Source organism: Meles meles, chromosome 3 (assembly GCF_922984935.1).
Source record: "Meles meles chromosome 3, mMelMel3.1 paternal haplotype, whole genome shotgun sequence".
In the NCBI taxonomy this organism is placed as follows: Eukaryota; Metazoa; Chordata; class Mammalia; order Carnivora; family Mustelidae; genus Meles; species Meles meles.
This window is the reverse complement of record NC_060068.1, coordinates 157,562,316-157,585,524: the sequence shown is the minus strand read 5'-3', so window position 1 is coordinate 157,585,524 and position 23,209 is coordinate 157,562,316.

Sequence of the window (23,209 nt, the reverse complement as noted above, 5' to 3'; positions counted from 1 at the left end):
GTTTTCAAAATCATTCTGAGAAATCCCAGATTACCTTCTTTTCTGGATATTGTCCCCACTTTTCTTCTTCAATCTTCAAGTGCAAAATAGCCTACTGGCTCTCAGAGGGTCTTGAGAGCAGCTTTGCTAGGGGTGAAAGCTATCCCCAAGTTTTCAGACATCCTTGAAGCTGCCAGCCCCCAACCCATCATCCTTATGACTCAATTTATGAATTCAAAAAATTCTCACACATCAAAGTGCTAGGAACAAAAACAATTCTTGTGTTTCTAAAACTGAAAATTTTCTTCACTTCTTTCCCTTTAGTATTTGATCTTGAATATTAAATGGACTTGATTCCTTATGTCCTGCACAAGCTAAATTTTCTGTGTATCAAGGGATGAGTCTGGCATCGGTGAATGGATTAAGTAAATCATAAGAAAAGTAAATTTGATTGTATGGTTCAAAAAACTGAATTAAATAAATAAAAAACCCAAAACATGAAAATTTCATTAAAACCTGGAAAAACTCCACTGACAAGGCTTCTTCAGGAAAGAGCTGATGGAAGTCAGCTCACTAATATTGTGAGCTTTTTTAGAAAAATTGCCTGGGAAAAAAAAGAAAGAGAGAAGCCATACTGCATCATATCAGTCTATTAGGAAGGGAGATGATCCAATGTGTGTGTGTATACATATGTCTGGAGAGAGAGAATGACATTGTGGGATGGAGGACTGGCCTTGAATCTAGATGGAAAAAACGAAGAAAAATGTAGATGTTTTAGCTGAAGTTAAAAAAAAAATGCAGAGAGGCAAGTACAACTCTAATACAATACTTAATACCACTATCACAAAGTGATAGCCAAGGTAAATAAGACAGTATTGTCTCTCAGGCATTTCTCAGGCAAAACACACCCCTAATGCATTGAGTTTATTTTGTCTACTGTTCAAGCCTTCTGAACAGATTTGCTGAGTACCAAATATGTAATTCCTTTTCTTTCTTATAATCAGACTTCACTTGTACAAAAATGTTTAGAGATGTAGGACACCAACCGGAGGAGACAGCATGGCGTCTATTTCAGATGTTAATCCTAACCGTATCTCTGAGTCCAGTGAAGAGGGGCTGCAGGTAGAAGACAAAGGAAATGTTTACAAAGGGACTCCATGAGACATGGAGACCTGATGTTTCAGGTGACAAAGTATGGCACAAAGCTGGAAGCGGGGCCTCTCCATACCTCTGTGTGACACAACTTTTCAGAACAGTGAGAACTTTAGGAAGAGCATGAGGAACTGCATGCTTAATGGGACGACACTTACTCAGAAAGAGTACCAGCAGCGGGGACTCTGTTGGGACATATCTCTCAGGGAAGCTTTTCATGCATTGAACACCTCAATAAAAGTTGATTGAACACATCTCTGTGCCAGGCATTCTTCTAGATTCTGAGGATTCCACTGTGAGCAAGAAGTAAGGCTAGAAAAAATGTAATAAAAAATAGGACGGCACAGGAGAAACTATTTACATGCTCTTTGGGGACACTACACAGACTCCCACAAATAACTGTGGTAAAGTGGAGCTAGATGGCTGTAGTTGGAGGCTGGACCTATGCAGATGAAGACAGAATATAGTTAAATTTTGGTTAATATTCTAACTGCAATCCCACGGATATATATGCACACTGTTGTATACATGTATGTATAAGGGTTGGAGGAAAATACCAAAATGGTAACAGTGCTTATTATGAGCAATAGAATTATGAATATTTTTATATAATTTCATATAATAGTTCATATTTTCAGATGTTAAAAGGTGAGTAGATACTATTATTCCAAACAGAAAAAAATTTGATTAGGGAGGAGGTGGCATTTCTTCATCACTACTTTGCTTTGGGTAGTATGATTTTCTAGGGGAAACTGATGGTGCTGTTTATTTAGAAGAAAGGTATTTCATGATAAACTTACCAAAACAATGGATTAAAATGAAATCTGTTTCTAAACAGCATTATAGAAAGAGGAGCTAATGAATTATCTGCTAATGGTTTGTAATTAAATGTCTAATCTTAATGCATCTTTTATTCATTCCAGCAAAGTAAATTTTACCAAAAATTTTTAAAAAAAGGTGGGTAATTATCTCTCTCTAGCAACAATAATAAAAATGAGCTCTGTAACTTCCTAGGAGATCAATTCTACATCAATAGGTAGATAATTAATTGAACTCTCCAGACAGTTCAAGAATTAAAATATCACATCTTTGCCCTGATGTCTCTATAAAGAGATGCAATGGTTTACATGTGTTCTACATCCTGTTTTCATAAATGTATACTTTCTACTTCATTTGTAAGGAGTTCTCCTTGAAACATTAGTCCTCAAAAGTTTAATGTTATGTCTAATGAAACCATGCACCTTAATGTTATACATGTTAATTGTTCCTCCTAGAGAGCTATAATTCAAGCTAGTATTTGACTCAGCTGGTATTCCTTTGTAGAAAAAAAAAAAGCAACAAGAAATTTTATCTAGTATCTCCCCTTCAGACTTAATTGCAATTAAAAAAATGGAAGATTAATTTTCCTAAAAACAATGTGTTTTATGACAACATGAGCAACATGACTTTGCCAGAGTTGGAGAAATGAGTAAGATACAGAGATACATAGCAAGCCTGGAAAGGGCAGGTTTGTTGGGGCATAAAAATGAGGGATCAGCATCAGGACCACAAAATGTGGCAATTCCTGGAAGTAAGAGACTCTGGAAAGATAGATGATGGCTTTGATATAGAGTGTTGTCACCAGATGGGTCACTTATTACTGCTTGATGATGATTTAGTGGCAACTATGCACCTTGCATCACTACTCCCACAAAATAAATTATAAACACTGACTTGGTTGAATGAGACTTTTAACAGAATTCATCTAAGACCTTCAAAGAATTTCCAGGGAGGTTTACTGTCCATAAAACATTCATAACTCCATTCAATCCAAACACCAAGGCAAGCTCATGGGGCTTCAGAAGCCAGAATGGCTCCATCATAAAGGATGGTTCAGGTATCCCAGCCAGGACACACACACATGTATGTATGTGTACTTTGTCCTGAAAGTCCAGACTTTAGGGTCTGTTTGTGCTCTTCTAGACCTCATTGGTTAAGAGGTAACCTTTGAAATGAAGAAGTTCACCCTGCTTAGGTCAGGTTCATTGGGAATCTTTGATGCATTACAGACCTTCTTTTAATTTCATGTTCCCTTCAGAGGAGATAAGATCTCCTAGGAAATCTAAAAGAAGAGTTGTGAAGGGCATCACAGATCACAGTCAATCTATAGAAAATCTTGACAGCTGGTTCTTTCTACCACACTGAAGTGTGGGAACTCTCCTGTCAATACTCTACTGTTTTCTTATTTAGTCTCGGCCTGCCCTGGGAGCCAGGCAGAGCCAGTTGGAAGACAGGAGACTGGGGTAGCTCTCCCCTGCCTGATGGAAATAAACCAAGTTGGATTCTCAATATACTTCTAAGCCTCGCCAAATGAGCTGTTCTGCCTGAGTAACAATCCAACAAACTTATTGTGAAAATGCATACACTTTTCCACATTACAAATGCCGTACAGCTAAAAATGCAAGCCCTTCAGTGATTGTCAAATCACACAAGAGGATGGCATTCATGTTGAATTATAATTCACCATCTCTATGGTACTTGCCAAGTCTTTCTCATTGCTTCCATTTTTTCTTCTCTTATGGAAGAAAAACAGATAAAATATGCTTTGAGTTTTTCCCACTTAAAAAGAAAAACACAGACCTAATAGTACATCTTAATCATTCTTCTCTTGCTTTCAAGGGAGAAAAACAAGTGGAAAAAGTATTAAATACATGAGTAGAGAAGGAGAATCCCTCCCCTTGAAGCTAAAATGTGGATGAAACAAGTATAGTCGCATATCAGAAAAAAAAAAAAAAGTTTTGACCCACATTACCAAGAAAAATTCCAAGAATCATTTGAAAAACATGTTTTGAGGTAAATTAATCTGACACTATTTTTTAAAAATTATTTTTATTTTTTTATTAACATAATCTGATGCAATTTTGTGGCACTCACCAGTTGGAGTTATTAAGATTTGGGTCATATTTCCTAGTCTACACTACAGGCATCTTATGGAGACTCTCTTAGGTAGGAAGGTAAGTCTGTCTAAAGAAAAGAGTAAGTAAGGATGAGGCAGGTGGACCTGATCCCAAAACTTAGCTCTGCCCTTTACTAGCTTTGTGTCCTTGGGCAAGTGAATTAACGTCTCTGAGTTTTGGCTTCTTCACTGATGATTTAATGCCAATAACAATACCTACCTCATTTGGTGTATTACTGTACATAAAGCAGTTAACACTTGCCTGGCACAGAAGTCTGCAAGCATCCTCAAACCAGGAGTTGGCAGACTATGGCCTGCAGGCCTCCAGTTTTTGTAGATGAAGTTTGATAGAACACAGCCACACCCATTCATTTACATAGTGTCAATGGCTGCTTTCTAGCTGTAAGGATAGAGCGGTTGAGATCATGTGGTTTGTAAGCCTATAATATTTGCTACCTGGCCCTTTTCAGAACAAAAGCTCCAATCCCCGCAAAACTATAAAAAAATATTATGATACCTTGCTTTTCTTTTCTTTCTTTCTTTCTTTTTTAATGTATAAAGAAACTGACTTTCAGAGAGGTATAGCAGCTTAGTGAAAATCACCCAGCAAGGTGGTTGCAAGACTTCTCATCCCCTTTCCTACCCCACACTCCTTACTGCGCTTGTAGAACCGCAAATGAAGTCGTTAGCATCAGGTCTCATAATACATCTGCTATTTTTTCAACTGATTGTCTTTCTAATTTAAAGTTAACTTACTGAAACCAACTATTATTATTTACGGCTTTGAATGTGATTAACAGTTGTGCCTAGCTTAGTTCACCCCAAGAACCCTACCCCAAAATAGTCTGGATACGAATTTGGCTCAGATATCCCCACTGTGCTTACTATCTGGGCTCAGTTGGCTTTGAAGTTAGTTAGAGCACAAAACATCCCCAGAGGGGAAGTGTGCCTGACTAGAGCCCTCATCTCTGAAACTAAGTTTTCAACAAAATCCCCAGGGTCATCCAAGTCATCACTGAGACAGTGGGTTAAAAACTGAGAAGTACAAATTGGCAGTTAAAAATTAAGGTTTTCTAAAAGTTGGGTATTCATCCTTTCTGATGGAGGCATAATATTCCATTGTATATATGGACCATATCTTCTTTATCCATTTGTCTGTTGAAGGGCATCTTGGTTCTTTCCACAGTTTTGCAACTGTGGCCATTGCTGCTCTGAACATTGGGGTACAGATGGCCCTTCTTTTCACTACATCTGTATTGTTGTGGTAAATACCCAGTAGTACAATTGCAGGGTCATAGGGATTTTTAATTTCTTAAGGAATCTCCACACTATTTTCCAAAGTGGCTGCACCAGCTTGCGTTCCCACCAATAGTTAAGAGGGTTCCCCTTTCTCCACAACCTCTCCAACACTGCTTGTTTCTGTCTTGTTGATTTTGGCCATTCTAACTGGTGTAAGGTGGTATCTCAGTGTGGACAGGACTGGAGGAGATTATGCTGAGTGAAATAAGTCAAGCAGAAAGAGTGAATTATCATATGGTTTCACTTACTTGTGGAGCATAAGGAATAATACGGAGGACATTGGGAGAAGGAGAGAAGTGAGTTGGGGCAAATTGGAGGGGGAGACAAACCATGAGAGACTGTGGACTCTGAGAAACAAACTGAGGGTTTTGGAGGGGAGGGGGGTGGGGGGTTGGGTGAGCCTGGTGGTGGGTATTAAGGAGGGCATATATTGCACGGAACACTGGGTATGGTGCATAAACAATGAATTTTGGAACACACGCACACACCTGAATTAAATTTAAAAAAAAAAATAGTTTTACAGAAAGATGGTTCAACTGAAAAAGAATTTTACTTCCATAACATCCTGGCTCACTTATTGATAAGTTAAAAAGAGACTTTTTAAAAAAAAAATAAAGATTTTATTTATTTATTTGACAGAGAGAGAGAGAGATCACAAGTAGGCAGAGAGGCAGGCAGAGAGAGGTGGGTGTCGGGGAAACAGGCTCCCTGCTGAGCAGAGAGCCCGATGTGGGGCTGGATCCCAGGACCATGAGCTGGAATCATGACCTGAGCTGAAGACAGAGGCTTAACCCACTGAGCCACCCAGGTGCCCCAAGAGATGTTTTTATATAGTGAATTTGATGTGCAGCTCTGTTCTGTTCACTTCTACCCCCAGAAGTTCCTTGCTATAAAATAAAAGTAGAATTTGAACTAAAATTTTAAAATGGGAAAAAATATGCAAGTGATGTGAGAGAAAAGGCAATTGAAGCAGAATTTCTGTGGATTCATCCCTAAGGTTGAAGAAAGACAGCATCAGAACCCACATGAATGGTTTCTCTGGGCCTTCATGTTGTCTGCCCTTCTACTGTGTGACCTTTACAGAATGACTTTGTTAAAAACAAGGCATTTTTTAAAAATAGAATTATTTTTCTCACCCAGTGTTGACTTGGTTATTTGCAGAGATAAAATGTCCTTCTGTGATCTCAAAGTGAACTTCTGAAGTCAAAGTCAAACAGAATGAGAGAACTGACTGAATTCAAAAATTGTGCTTTAGAATTTGGAGTTAATGAAAAATAGCAACTAGATTTGAGCAATTGGAGGGGTTTGCTGTTATTTAGATTCTTCAACATTTTATTCAATGTGAGGTAATTTATTTTCATCTTTCCTAAATGGCTCTGGGATTGAGATCAAGTCTCGGACGTGAGGCAGAATTTTACAGCCAAGTTGCAAAAGCCTGACAAAGTTTATTGTGGGAATGCTGATACAACCTTAACACAACAACAGGACTGGCACCACTATAATGTAATCAAAAGATTCAGGAAATAAATTCTTTGACAGTAAAAGACAAGAGGATGTGAAATTGTCACACTGAAATAGAGCACATTTCCTGGTTACTTACTGGATTCTGACATCATAACCATTTTGCATGACATGGGGTGACTTGAGAGAATATAGGAAATTCAGTCAGCACATGCTTGAGAGAAATGGATACATGTAATGGCCAACTTGTCTTGCCTCTTCATGGAAACAACTGGAATCTTCCTACAACAAGCAACTTTCATTTCTTAAAGTATAAATTCATTAAGAGAATTTTTTTTAAAAAGGAAGAAAAAGGGGCGCCTGGGTGGCTCAGTGGGTTAAGCCGCTACCTTCGGCTCAGGTCATGATCTCAGGGTCCTGGGATCGAGTCCCGCATCGGGCTCTCTGCTCAGCAGGGAGCCTGCTTCCCTCTCTCTCTCTCTGCCTGCCTCTCTATCTACTTGTGATCTCTCTCTGTCAAATAAATAAATAAAATATTAAAAAAATAAATAAAAAGGAAGAAAAATACTGAAGTCTGACCAAAGAAAGTAGGAAAAACAGCAGATCACCCCAGCTGTCCAACCCAGGGCAGATATAAACTAAATCAAATAGCTTAAATGTGAGTCCTGGTGTGGTATTCCTTCAGGATGGAATGGAACAGAGAAAAATGAAAATACAGGCGCTGGTCCCTTAGATTTACAAAACTCCATTCCAGTTGGAGGGCCATAGTTTTACATGCGTTCATGAACAGATGGGTCATGTCTCAGTATTGGTGCAGGGTGTCCCCATTTTCCTATCCCTGGCAGAATCTCTTGATCACTTTTTATGTTTTGAAAAGTAGATCAGACCTGCTACTTCACCACCAATAGAGAAGCTAACCCATGGCCTTCCTTTCTGTTCTTCTGTCTTTTTAAATTTTGAGTTCCTCGGCTTTTCTTGGGAGGGTGTATGCATTCACTTCTCCTTACTGTCATCATCTTGATAGCTTATAATTAATTATACAGCAGTTTCCACTTTCTATACTCTTTCAAACACCCCATAGCATCCCTCTGCAATAGTATTATTATTCCCAGTTTACTCAGGAAATGAAGCCAATATTAACAGACTCATTATTTATATACATGGTCCATTTCCATCCCCATCTTGAGAAAAGGGTTTATTGTGACTTCACATTTATAAGCATTATATAAATGACTTTCCCATATAAGCAAAACTTCTTCTTTTTGGACACCAAACTTCATTTTAACCATTTTGCAGGAAATCCTTCTCTAAAGGCTTAAAGGTCACAAAGGATAGGAAAAACTGTATAGCTACATGCAAAAGAATGAAACTACCACTTTCTTACCCCATACACAAAACTAACTCAAAATGGATTTAAGACCTAAATGTGAGATCTGAAACCATAAACTTGTAGAAGAAAACATAGGCAAATATCTTTGGCATTAGCCATAGCAACATTTTTCTAGATCTGTCTCCTCTGGCAAGGGAAACAAAAGCAAAAACAAACTATTAGAACTACACCAAAATAAAAGACCTCTTGCACAGCAAAGGAAACCATCAACAAAACGAAAAGACAACCTGTTGGATGGGAGAAGATATTTGCAAATGATACATCTGATAAGGGGTTAATATTCAAAGTATATAAAGAACTGAACACTAAAAAAAAAAAAAAACAAACAAAAAAACAAACCAAACAAAACCAAACCAAAACAAAACAAAAAACAAACACTTAAAAAAGGGCAGAGGACCTGAATAGATATTTTTCCAAAGAAGACATCCAGATGACTAGCAGATGCATGAAAAGATGCTCAACAGGGGCGCCTGGGTGGCTCAGTTGGTTAAGCATCAACCTTTGGCTCTGGTCATTATCCCAAGGTCCTGGGATGGAGCCCAGCAGTGCCACTAGGCTCCCTGCTCTGCAGGGAGTCTGCTTTTCCCTCTGCTCCTCCCCCACTCCAGCTCCTTCTCTCTCACTCTCTCTCTCAAATAAATAAATGAAATCTTAAAAAAAAAAAAAGACACTCAATTTCACTAGCCATCAGGGAAATACAAATCAAAATCACAATGAGATATCACCTTTACCTGCAGAATGCTAGGAAGAAAGAGAGAGAAAAGGAAGGAAGGAAGGAAGAAAGAAAGAAAAGGAAGGAAGGAAGAAAGGAAAGAAAGAAAGAAAGAAAGGGAAGGAAGAAAAGAAAGAAGGAATAAAGAAAGAAAGAATGAACGAACAATGTTGGCAAGGGTGTGGAGAAAAAAGAACCCTCATGTACTGTTGGTGGGACTATACATTGGTGCAGCCACTGTGGAAAACATTACAGACATTCCTCAAAAATTTAAACACAGAAGTATCATATGATCTAGTAATTCCTCTACTAGATATTTACTCCCCAAAAAACTAAAACATTAATTTGAAAAAAATATATGCAACCCTGTGTTTATTACATTATTTATAATAGCCAAGATATAGAAGCAACCCAAGTGTCCATCAGTGGACGGACGGATAAAGAAGATGTGGTTTATATATAAAATGGATTATTAGTCAGCCATAAAAAATGAGATCTTGCCATGTATGACAACATGGATGAACCTAGAGGGTGTTATGCTAAGGGAAATAAGTCAGAAGGGAAAGACAAGCACCATATGATTTCACTTACATGCAGAATTTTGAAAGTGAAACAAAGTAGAAACTGACCCATAAATGCAGAGAACAAACTGGTGGTTGCCAGAGGGGAGGAGGATGGGGGAATGGGCAACATAGGTGACGGAGAGTGGAAGATACAGATTTCCAGTTAGGGAGAGTGGAAGATACAGATTTCCAGTTAGGGAATGAATAAGTCACGGCAATGAAAGGTGCAGCATAGGGAATATAGTCAGTGGTACTGTAATAGCATTACATAGTGACAGATGGTAGCTACACTTACAGGGAGCATAGCATAGCGTATAGAGTCCTCGAATCACTATTTATACACCTGAATCTAATGTAACAGTGTGTCAACTATATTTCAATTCTTTAAAAAGAGCTCATATGTCACCAAGGATAGCAGTGTAATTTAGCCTTTTCTTGAAGACCCAAGGTTGTCATTATTCAGATCTTGTCATTTTATAATGATGTATAATACACTTTTGTGGGTTTTTTCTTGGAGTCTAACAATTTGTCCCTTTACAATCAGGCTATCTGCTGTGGCTTCTTATTTTAGTGGGCCTACCTCTTACAGTTCCATTTCTGTTTCAAATCCTCCAGAGTCTTCTAAGCCAAGAATTAGATGATTGTGTTTATTAAGAATTGCATGTTTAGGTAAGGTTCAAAGGATGATAGAGAAGTTAACATTAATGGGTTTGATGCAGAGACCTTAAAAAAAACTGTTTCACTTTTCAAAGAACGCCCTTTTCAACTTACTTTCCATTCAGGGCCATGTTAAGAAAGGAAAATCTGAGGTTGCTAAAGTCTAAACTTTAGATAAGCCAGAGGTTTGTGAATTTTGATTTCCATTTTCATTCACATCTACTCAATCTCTTACATTCTCCTATGAAGTATATGCAAGCAGTTCTCAAGGCAGAGGAGTAATCTCTGAATAATGTTACCTTTTTTGGTCCAGTGTTATTGGTATAACTTTAAATCACAGATATTTGAACAGTCTACCCAAGATCCCCAAATTACTCAGGAAGTAACTTGTTCAGGAAGAAAGCGGAACAAAAAAATATTATCAAAGTTGAGAACTGATGCAAAACATCATTTCCAAGCATTATTCAGTTTAGAGAGAGGAAAGTCCACTGGACTAGACGTCAAGAAATCTGGTTTTAATGCTAACTAGCTACATGAATTTAGCTAAGTCATTTTATCTATCTAATCCAAATAGTCTGATTTGTTTTTAACTAACGGACATGATTGAACAGATAATGATTCTTAAGGTCCCACTCAGCTCCTAGATATCCTGGCATTTAAAATATGGTCTGACTAGCACAAAATCTGTGAGAGGATGACATCTAGTGGCTTCTCAGTTTATATACATCCTAACAATATGAATGAAGTCACCAATTCCTACAATCGTATACATTAAAATATTTAGAATTTTAAAACACAGAGGAATTGAGACAATAATCTAATTCAATCCACTCCCTTTGCACTCATGAGAACTGAGAACCAAAGCAGTCATATCTTTGCCTAAGGACACACAGTTAGATGTTACCCAAAGTTTACTGAGTCTAAATCTGGTGTGTGTGGTTTTTACATTTTTATGTTCCCCACAAAAGCCAAAAAAAGGCAAGATATAATATCATAAAACACCAAGGAGGATTTTATTCTTTTGTGCAAGATCATTATCTGTTCATGGTTATCATATTGTTTTGTAATGTTTGTTTACATGTTTAACTAGCCCCATTAGTCATGAGGTTCATGAGGTTAGGGAACCTCAGGTCTCACTCATTTCTGCAGCCCCAGCACTCAGTCTCAAATCTATATATCTATTATCTTTCATCAATCTACCTATCTATCATTCAAGGTTTAAGAACATACTGTCAATATATCCTTTTTAAGGATTATTCACCACAATCAAGTGGGATTTATTCCAGGACTGCAGGGTTGGTTCAACATCCACAAATCAATCAATGTGATAGAACACATTAATAAAAGAAAGAACAAGAACCATATGATACTCTCAATAGATGCTGAAAAAGCATTTGACAAAGTGCAGCATCCCTTCCTGATCAAAACTCTTCGAAGTGTAGGGATAGAGGGTACATACCTCAATATTATCAAAGCCATCTATGAAAAACCCACCGCAAGTATCATTCTCAATGGAGAAAAACTGAAAGCTTTTCCGCTAAGGTCAGGAACACGGCAGGGATGTCCATTATCACCACTGCTATTCAACATAGTACTAGAAGTCCTAGCCTCAGCAATCAAACAACAAAAAGAAATTAAAGGCATCCAAATTGGCAAAGAAGAAGTCAAACTATCACTCTTCGCAGATGATATGATACTATATGTGGAGAACCCAAAAGACTCCACTCCAAAACTGCTAGAACTTGTCCAGGAATTCAGTAAAGTGTCAGGATATAAAATCAATGCACAGAAATCAGTTGCATTTCTGTACACCAACAATAAGACAGAAGAAGGAGAAATTAAGGAGTCAATCCAATTTACAAGTGCACCCAAAACTATAAGATACCTAGGAATAAACCTAACCAAGGAGGCTAAGAATCTATACGCAGAAAATTATAAAGTACTCATGAAAGAAATTGAGGAATACACAAAGAAATGGAAAAATGTTCCATGCTCCTGGATTGGAAGAATAAATATTGTGAAAATGTCTATGCTACCTAAAGCAATCTACACATTTAATGCAAACCCTATCAAAATACCATCCATTTTTTTTCAAAGAAATGGAACAAATAATCCTAAAGTTTATATGGAACCAGAAAAGACCTCGAATAGCCAAAGGAATATTGAAAAAGAAAGCCAAAGTTGGTGGCATCACAATTCCGGACTTCAAGCTCTATTACAAAGCTGTCATCATCAAGACAGCACGGTACTGGCACAAAAACAGACACATAGATCAATGGAACAGAATAGAGAGCCCAGAAATAGACCCTCAACTCTATGGTCAACTAATCTTCGACAAAGCAGGAAAGAATGTCCAATGGAAAAAAGACAGCCTCTTCAATAAATGGTGCTGGGAAAATTGGACAGCCACATGCAGAAAAAATGAAATTGGACCACTTCCTTACACCACACACGAAAATAGACTCCAAATGGATGAAGGACCTCAATGTGAGAAAGGAATCCATCAAAATCCTTGAGGAGAATGCAGGGAGCAACCTCTTCGACCTCAGCCTCAGCAATGTCTTCCTAGGAACATCGCCAAAGGCAAGGGAAGCAAGGGCAAAAATCAATTATTGGGATTTCATCAAGATCAAAAGCTTTTGCACAGCAAAGGAAACAGTTAACAAAACCAAAAGACAACTGACAGAATGGGAGAAGATATTTGCAAACAACATATCAGATAAAGGGATAGTATCCAAAATCTATAAGGAACTTAGCAAACTCAACACCCAAAGAACAAACAATCCAATCAAGAAATGGGCAGAGGACATGAACAGACATTTCTGCAAAGAAGACATCCAGATGGCCAACAGACACATGAAAATGTGCTCCACGTCACCCAGCATCAGGGAAATACAAATCAAAACCACAATGAGATATCACCTTACACCAGTCAGAATGGCTAAAATTAACAAGTCAGGAAATGACAGATGCTGGCGAGGATGCGGAGAAAGGGGAACCCTCCTCCACTGTTGGTGGGAATGCAAGCTGGTGCAACCACTCTGGAAAACAGCATGGAGGTTCCTCAAAATGTTCAAAATAGAACTACCCTATGACCCAGCAATTGCACTACTGGGTATTTACCCTAAAGATACAAACATAGTGATCCGAAGGGGCACGTGTACCCGAATGTTTATAGCAGCAATGTCTACAATAGCCAAACTATGGAAAGAACCTAGATGTCCATCAACAGATGAATGGATGAAGAAGATGTGGTATATATACACAATGGAATACTATGCAGCCATCAAAAGAAATGAAATCTTGCCATTTGCGACGACGTGGATGGAACTAGAGGGCATCATGCTTAGTGAAATAAGTCAATTGGAGAAAGACAACTATCATATGATCTCCCTGATATGAGGACATGGAGAAGCAACATGGGGGGTTAGTGTGATAGGAGAAGAATAAATGAAACAAGATGGGATTGGGAGGGAGACAAATCATAAATGACTCTTAATCTCACAAAACAAACTGGGGGTTGCGGGGGGGAGGTGGGGTTGGGAGAGGGGGAGGGGGTTATGGACATTGGGGAGCGTATGTGCTATTGTGAGTGCTGTGAAGTGTGTAAACCTGGCAATTCACAGACCTGTACCCCTGGGGATAAAAAATACATTATATGTTTATAAAAAAAAAATTGGAAGGGGAGGCGAACCATAAGAGACTATGGACTCTAAAAAACAACCTGAGGGTTTTGAAGGGTCAGGGGTGGGAGGTTGGGGGAACAGGTGGTGGGTAATAGGGAGGGCACGTTTTGCATGGAGCACTGGGTGTTGTGCAAAAACAATGAATACTGTTATGCTGAAAAAAAAAATTAAAAAAATTTTAAAAAAATCCTTTTTAAAATTCAGTGAGGTGTGTGCAATTTTATAAAATAAGATTATAACTGTGTATATTTAATGTAACTGTGTATTTTATGTGTAGCCAAAAATAAGACATATTTATTGAACAATTTTTTCCCAACTTTCTGTTGGAAAACTACCTATCTCCATTCTGCATCACTTGGGTGGGGCCGACCTAGTCTTTCTCAGTGCCAAAAGTTCATGATGAAGGGCAGGCCTGTCCCTGTTTGTCTTCCCCTTAGCCAAAGTGACCCATTTGGGGACTTTTCTGCTGAAGGCACTGGGAAAAATGCCACCTCTTTGTCTGGAATCTTGAGTAAAGATGATATAGACTTGGAATAGCCAGTGGGCATTCTTCCAGCCACATGGAAAAAACTCTTCTAAAAATGTAGCTAGCACATGAAGGAAAGAAGAGATAGAGACAGTGGCCTGGTAGTATCAAAGGCCCTGAATCTGGCCACTGATTTTCTTTTTGCTTAAACTCTCTTGAATGGATTTCTGTCCCTTGAAGACAAGCACTGATAATACTAAGATATATGACTTTATGAACAATTTTTTGAGGACAAGCCTTTCAAATCCAGTTCCCAACTCTTTCCATGAAAAACAAGGCAACAGGATTTACTCAGTGTGAAAATAGAAAGTCATATCCTAGATATGAAATATTAATTATCTCTTACTCTTCCTCTGAATACCTATAGAATGCATTATGATTCCATAATAGAATATTTACGGAGAGTCTCTATGTTGAGATATTTTATTTCTTTAAGCATATTGTGAACTCCCAAAATGTACAAATCCAGAATATCTTAGAACAAAGAAGCACTCAGTAAATATTTCTTAAAGAGTATATAAGGTCTAAATTGTGTATAGCTATTCAGTTATATGTAATACCCTCAGAAAACATTTTATGAGAATTATTTCAAATGAAGACAAAAGAAATTCTAATCTAATTAAATAAAATTTGCAATAAGGGAGAGTCTTATTATGTAATTTGCAGAATTGTCTCCTAAGTGGCTGGTTTCATGTGGCAGTGGCTGCTAGTTTCCCACTAAAATCTGTTCATCTCAACCATAACAGAAATTAAGCTCGATACACAACTATCTAGGTAGAGACTGTATTCCCCAGCCTGCCCAGCAGCTATGCAACTAAGACTGGACCAGTAGGATATGAACAGAAGTGATGATGTGCCACTTCTGGGTCTGGGCCTTAACAAATTTTGCTTGAGGAATTTCATTTTTTTTTTTCCTTTTCTTGGCGGGGGTGGGGGGTGGTACATTGCAATACAGAAGTCCCAGTAACTCAAGTGCAACCATGAAGATGAGAACAACACTCTAAGTTTGGAGTCAGTAAACTACAGGCCACAGTCCAGCCACCTGCTTTTCTGTAAATAAGATATTATTGGAACACAGCTAGCCCATTTGTTTACGTGGTGTCTATAGCTGCTTTTGCGCTACAGTGACAGTGCTGAGTAGTTAGCTGCAATAAAGACTATATTGGCCTGCAAGCCTACAGTATTTACTATGTGGCTCTTTCAGAAAAAGTTGCCATACATAAGCTAGGGAAAGCATGGATGTACTATCAAGGTCCTTTTGGTTCTGGGAAGGATGAACCAGCAGAACGCTCTACTTAACCCTCGAAGCTGAGAAGAACTCTGCTGACTATATTCCTCAAGCTAGCTCAGTGGCTCAGATTGCAATCCCAATATCAACCTTGCCAAGTCAGTTTTTGGGAGGATAATTAAGGATTGTCCAAAAATTCAATGGGAAGATGTAATAGTTAATTTTCTATATCAACTTGACTAGGCCACAGGGTGCCCAGATACTGGTAAAACATTTTTGGGGCTATGTCTGTGAGCATGTTTCTAGGTAAGATAAACATTTGAATGAGTAGACTGAGTAAAGCAGATTACATCTCCCCAATGTGGGTGGGTCTCATCTAATCAATTGAAGGCCTGAATAGAGCGAAAATGTTGAGTTATAGGGAACTCCTCTTGCCTGATTATTTGAGCTGGGACATCAGCCTTTTCCTGCCTTCCAACTCCAACTAAAAAATCAGCTCCTCTTGGATCTCAAGCCTGCTGGCTTTCAGAGTAGAAATTACAACAGTGCTCTCCTGGATTTCCAGCTTGCTATCTGCATATGTTGGGATTTCTCAGCCTCCATAATTACATGACCAATTCCTTATAATAAATCAATCTCTCAATCCCTCTCTTCTTCTCTACATACACACCACACACACACACACACACACACACACACACATTCTATTGGCTCTGTTTCTCTGGAGAACCCTAATAGAGAGGATATTTCAAATGCATATGTTAATCACCCATATATTCCTATGCAAAACAGGAACTGAAAATATATTTTTATTCATGATCACAAGTCATCATAACTGCATCAGTAGGTAATAAATGTTAAGGGAAAATATGGATATATGAAGATGGTGTGTGTGTGTGGTGTGTGTGTGTGTGCAGATTTGTTTGAAAGAAAAATGATCTGGTCATGTAATTTGGTTAGAAAACCAGGTGGTCCTTTCCCAACAAACACTCAAAGTCTATGATTTTCAAAAGGACCTCCAAGTTACTGCCCTAATACAACATTTTCCCTTTGGATCTGATAATGCCGAAAGATTGCACTGACGGGACTTCATCATTTTAGGCCAGTGTTCTCAGTTGGGTGTGATTTGCTCCCACAAGACACTTGGCAATGCCTGGAGCACTTTGGTTAGCACAACTAGAAGAAGGGTCTTACCAGCATCTTGTCTGTTGGTGCCAGGGATACAGCTCAGCATCCCACAATGCATAAGATAGCCCCCCGCCCAACAAAGGATTATTAGGCCCAAAATGTCAATATTGCTGAAGTTGAGAAAACCCTGCCTAAGGCAAAAGATTGTGCTTTTGCAGGGAGAGAAAATATCAAAGTCAAGCAGTCATTTATTTAGTGAAAATGAATTCAGAGCCTTTCCTGGAAACTGGTTTTCATAGAGAGAACTAAGTGTAGAAGAATGTGAGGTTCCTGAGTAACGTCAGGGAATGGCAGAGGTACCCCAGAAAGAAATGAGAGGGGAGAAACACCAAAGTTAGATCGCACAAATTTACAAATTTATTACTTACTTTGGAGGAAAGCATGCCCTTTGGAAATGGGACCAGAACCTCCAAAAAGCTATTCAAATGTGTTCTTAGGAGACAAGGGTCATATGGTAACTATGTTTGTTAAGCTCTTGTCCTGGGCGTTGAGAGACGGCAAGATTTAGATGGATCTGAAGGGTAAGTAGATGATCAAGTGAGCAAAAGCCAGGACACAGAAAAACAATATGTCTGTTTTCCTGGGGTACAACTATTTCACTGGAAGCTGTGAGGGCAGAGAAGAAAGATAAACTGAGAAGTAATTAGGATCCAAGCTGTGAGGATCTTTTAATAATAGGACAAAAACCATTGTTCTAGGCAATGAAAGACCATCATCATAAAGTTCTCTGCAGAGAAGAGATAGGACAACAGCAAGTATCAGTTGAGGGGGATTTTTTGGTATAGCTTCTAATGAACCTAGAATAATCCTGAGAGGGTAATTAGCCAGAACATTCATTTCCTCAAACAGAATTAACTTTTATAGATCTTTAGAGTTTGCAAAGTACTCTCATACATCTACTTTTATTTTGCTCTCCCAACAAGTTCCAGAATCATGTGTTAAACCCATTTTACAGCTGAAGAACATAAATATATCACCCAAGATCCAAACAGGAAACAGATGGCAAACCTGAATTAGAGTAATTTGATATTTATTTACAGTGGGTTATAAAGGGATACTGGGAACCTGAGGCCAGTAATATTAGAAATCTGTAACCACTCCTAGGCCAGGAGGAGCAAGGAAAGCCAGCTGTACTGGAACCTACAAGGAAATAGTGTTGTGTAGAAAGGATTGCCATGAGATGAACAGTGACCTTTGGCAGTGACACAACAGCAGACCAAAGCAACCTCCTCTCAAGGAAATGCCAAGGGAACAAATACCATGATTTTGTTCTCTGCCTTCCCATCTCCTTTTAAGGGTCCCATTGGCTGGAGTCAACTAGAAGGTAATGGTCCAGGAGTCTATTGATGCAGGCCATACCCCCATCAACATCTTCTCAAGTCTTTCCTCCCCATGAGAAGTTCATGTCCTTAATGTAAAAGACACATGAATCCCTTAAGACTGTGTATCATCGTCAATAATATTCCCTCATGATATCTAAAGTGTTAGCTCCCTCTGGTGTTCTTCATGTGAGATGGAAGGAAAAGCTGGGGGAGGGGAGAAAAGAAAGAGGTGACATAAAACATAACTGCTACAATCCATACTTCTTCCTGATCATGGGGACTAAGTTGGCAATAACAGTACCAGGACCAACTTTGCGGGTGTACATTCCATGTGGCTACCTGGAGCCCTAAACTTAGAACCAACCTGTACTTAGCCAATACTCTCCTGTTGATATACTGAAGTTCTTGATAATATTTGAACAAGGGGCCCCACATATTTATTTTGCCCTGGGTTCTGCAAATTATGTAGCCAATCCTGCAGAGCTTCCTTTTTCGGTTGTTTATGTTGTGACCAGGAGCTGATTTTTTTCAGTAGTTTTAGTTGGGTCTTTAACCGCAGCATGCCAGGCACCTGTCCTTACAAGCAGATTTTATGGGCCTCCAAGAATGGCTGTGTCAGTTTTTCCTTGCACTGAACACTGGGCTTGGGTATTCTGTTAGGTATTGTTAAAGCAAACAAACGAACAATATTTGTTCTTTCACAGTATTTTTCAGCCAAAGTGCAGAACGACAAAGTACAAAGGTGAATAATATGCAGGGGCTATGGAGTAGTCTTTTTTTTTCAAAGATTTTATTTATTTATTTGACAGACAGAGATCACAAGCAGGCAGAGAGGCAGAGAGAGAGGAAGGGAAGCAGGCTCCCTGTGGAGACAAGAGCCCAATACAGGGCTCGACCCTGGAATCATGACCTGAGCTGAAGGCAGAGGCTTTAACCCACTGAGCCACCCAGGTGCCCCTGGAGTAGTCTTATAATAGTACTTGTACTAGTACTAGTTTTAGTACAAGATTTAGGTATCCAGAGCTAGATCAACCGCCCTAAATCCATGCCTGTTTGCATGATTCTGGAACCATATTTAAAGGTAAAGGGAAAAGACTGAAGAGATTAACATTTTTTACTTTTGTGGTTTGTCCAGAGGTTTCACAAGCCACGTGGTCTTAAGTAGGTTCTTGAGAGTTAAGAAAATTAAAAAAAAATGGTAGGTGTTATTGGAAACAACAACAAAAGAACATGGGTCTTTATTATAAAGAGAATATGCTCTTCTGGGGGACTGAAATAGAGAAAAAAATTAAATTATTGTAAACCCAGCAGTGAAGAAAGTAATTAAATTTTTAAAAAGATAAAAGAAAGCAGGCTGATTATGCTGGAGGAAGACAGAGATTCCCTTAAAAAATTACTATGTTAGAAAGAAAAAAGGAGAAATGATATCTTTAAGAAAAAGATAAGTACATATAAAATGGAGTGACTTCTTCAAAAAGGTAATAGAAAGCAGAGGTATGTTCTGCATTATTAGATCAGAACAATAACTAGAGATCCACTGAAATCAGAGGATGGAGAGCAAGGTCTCTAAATGAACTAGAATAACTCACTCATAAGAAACCAGGATTCAAATATCACAGAGAATGCCCTCTTCAAGTCATAGATAGACTTTCTATTTTGGAACGACCTACCAAACGTTGACACTCTCATTTGAAGTGCCCTAAAGACATTGGATAGATTTGAAAGGGAAACCAGAAACTTTGGTGTAAAGTACTCAAAGAATTAGCAGTTGAGTTTCAAGTTGGCAGTTATTATACCTGTGTCCTGAGTAAACACCAACTTCTAAAATTGCATCAGCATTATCTTCTCTGCTAGTATTATACAGATGTAATTTGTATGGTATGAATGTGCATGACGACTGCTATCATTTCTAATGACATTCACAATTTGAATCATGTTTTTTAGATTAATTGTAAAGAAAAATCAGAAGAAAAAAAAAATCCACATCAGCAAGGACCACATATCTAATAGCTCCAAATTTTTTTTTAATATTTTATTTAACAGAGAGAGAGGTCACAAGTAGGCAGAGAGGCAGGCAGAGAGAGAGGGAGAAACAGACTCCTCACTGAGCAGAGAGCCCCATGTGGGGCTTGATCCCAGGACCCTGAGATCATGACCTGAGCTGAAGGCAGAGGCTTAAACCACTGAGCCACCCAGGCGCCCCTAATAGCTCCAAATATTTTACACTAAAACATAAACCAAGATATTTGGAAAGCATTACATCACTCCGAGTGTGATTGGCGGATAATTTTATCATACGATATATACCTTATAAGTGTAGTGTCACATTTCCTAAAGTGCATTCTTGAAACAACTATTTCTGTTAGATACTGTCGGAAGTTTCAGCATCCCTGACTCCCCTTCCAACAGAAAGCTCCCCCCAAACCTTTTAAAATGAAATAGTACTCAAATTGTTTATAGTGAAAATATTGCCCAATGAATCACAAACACATTTTGCCTTAGAGATATTACTCATAGCATCCGTCATGCTCAGCCTCCCCTCTAAAGGGGCCCACACTCCATAATGAGGAAATCATCTGATCCCCTGCAGCATGCTGGTTACACCATATGAGGAGCCCCTCAGCCCTGCTGAGTAGGCTAGGGGAGGCACCTGACCTGAAGGGACCACCAACCAATCCATAAGCTAGCTTGTGATCTATGATTACACAGCTTGGTAATTAGACAGCCGCCTTCATTCTCCTCTTTGGAAATTTGAACAATGACATCTAAAGTAAATTGGTCGGCTGGTAATAGGAGGAGAAGCAACAGACAAGAGTAACGGAGTCATGTTAATAGTGAAGTTCTAGAGTTCAAATCACACCTTCTTGTTACTATTAAGGACCTTGGATTTTGACTAACCATCGAGGTACAGTCCCTGCAGCCTCCCATGAGGCCTAATTGCTCAGTTTTCCCTGCAGTCCCTGTGGCCTGGCTACACAGATGAGATCCCTGTTTCCAATTCTACTTCATGTAGTTTTATTTATTTTTTTTTAAGATTTATTCATTTAAGAGAGAGAGAGCATGAGAGAGACCATGAGTTGGGGGGAGGAGTAGAGGGAGAGAGTCTTCAAGCAGACTCCCCACCCAGCATGGAGCTGGAAGCAGAGCTCCCTCTCACAACCCGTGAGTTCATGACCTGAGCCGAAACCGAGAGTCGGACACTCAACTGACTGAGCCACCCAGGCTGCTCCTACTTCATGTAGTTTTAGAATAAATTCCTCATTTGTCAAAAATCATCAAACTCTCTATTTCTTGCAACAAAAAGAGCACCCCTCCCCATCCTCCCTGTAATCAGATTCATACTTACCTGGCCATGTCCTAGCTGTGTATTTTTCTGAGATGTACTAATAATATCAAAGCAGAACTTTCCATGCATATCTTCCATTGCTGTATACTCTATTTCCTTTAAAAAAAAAAAAAGTTTTTACGTGAATAAACAAAATATTACCATAAAGCTGAATCTTCTCTGAATCATATTTTTTAAAAGTTGAGTATGTGTCGTTTTCTATTATTTGCAACATTATTTGTTGTAGAGTTCATAAATAATTGTTTCACTTCCCAAGGCAGAGCTGTTGAGTTACTGTCCTAATATGTATGTAAGTTAGAGGGCAACGATGTCAATCAACAGTTTTCTTGTGAGTAAATAGACAAAAGTAGAAAAACAGCTTGTTGTCCTCTGGATCTGGGATCTGTTGGAAGCTCTCATAATCTTTGCTTAACCCTAAATGCACATATGAAGGGGGGGGGGGGAATCTCTTCCTAACACTAGAGGGCACTGTGCCTTTAAAATATCTCCGTGAGAGGTTTCCGCACTAGCCGCTGATTTTGACAGCTTCTCCTGCATTATCAGAGCACACTGAAACTTCGTAAAAGATTTTTGCTTTTTCTTTTCTGCCATCCGTAGACCAAGACTGGTTCTGAGGTTGAATGAGAATAAGGGGTTAAGAGAAGCTGCTACAGGCCAAGTTGCATAGCAGTAAAAGGAGTCTGCGATTGTTAGTCTATACTGTTCGTGTAGAAAATTCAGTGATCTCAATCTTCTGGTCCTTGTTATCCTTATTAAAAAGTAGCATACTATTCATTACGTCTATACAATGAGCATAACTAAATTTTTTTTTACTTTGGGAAATAAGACTAGATCTTGTTAACTCTCATTATAATTCAAATATAAGTCAGATTGGTCTACCTAAGTCTATTAAAATTGTATAAATCTCCTGGAACTTCTTAAGGTGACCACCCGTCAAGGAGTACCAATAATCTACTCTTACTATAAGCCTTCGAGATATAGTAATTTAGGGAGTTTGGCATCTTTCTTTGACAATACAAATTAAGAAGTAATTTTTCAAATAAGGTTTATCTCAAAACTTATTAATGCCCTCAACAATTATTGAACAACTTTGTGCCAGGTTTACATCTGCTAGATGCTGGCAAAAGATACACACTTTGCGCTTTCCTCAAGTTTTCGAAGTAGGAGACAGTAATTTTTTAAATTGTGAAATTGATGTGACAGGTGCTACTCAGAGCTTCATGAAGCTATCTGCAGATGTAACAGGGAGACTTGGTCGCTCCACTAAGAGTGGTCAAAAAATGGCTCCCCTAACGAAATGACTCTTGAGATCTGACAAATAAGTAGGGGCTCAACAGGGGAAAAGTGTGTGTAGGGGCAGACAGAGATGAGAGGACAGGGAGAACAATCTTGGCACCTACAAAAACAAAACTGTGGGAGAACACATAAGGAAAATAGTTCCAGTTCAGTGTATGGTGAAGAGGCGAGAGAATTGGGCAATCAGGGGCCTTCAAAGTCGTAACTGTATTTATTCTAAGAGTAAATGAAAGCCACTTAAAAGAGTTTTGAGCAGAATGCTGCCGTGATCACATTTGTATTTGAAAGACTATCCTGGTGCCATGTGAAAAACGAAATGCCAGGTTAGAAAGCCGTTGTTCTTTGTGGAGGGATGACTCTGAAGGTGGCGCGTTGTCGAAGGCTGATGTTTAGAAAGTAAAATCCATACAACTCAGCGATGACGTAGATACACTGTGAATGTGCTCATTGCACTTCCGATTTCAAGTTA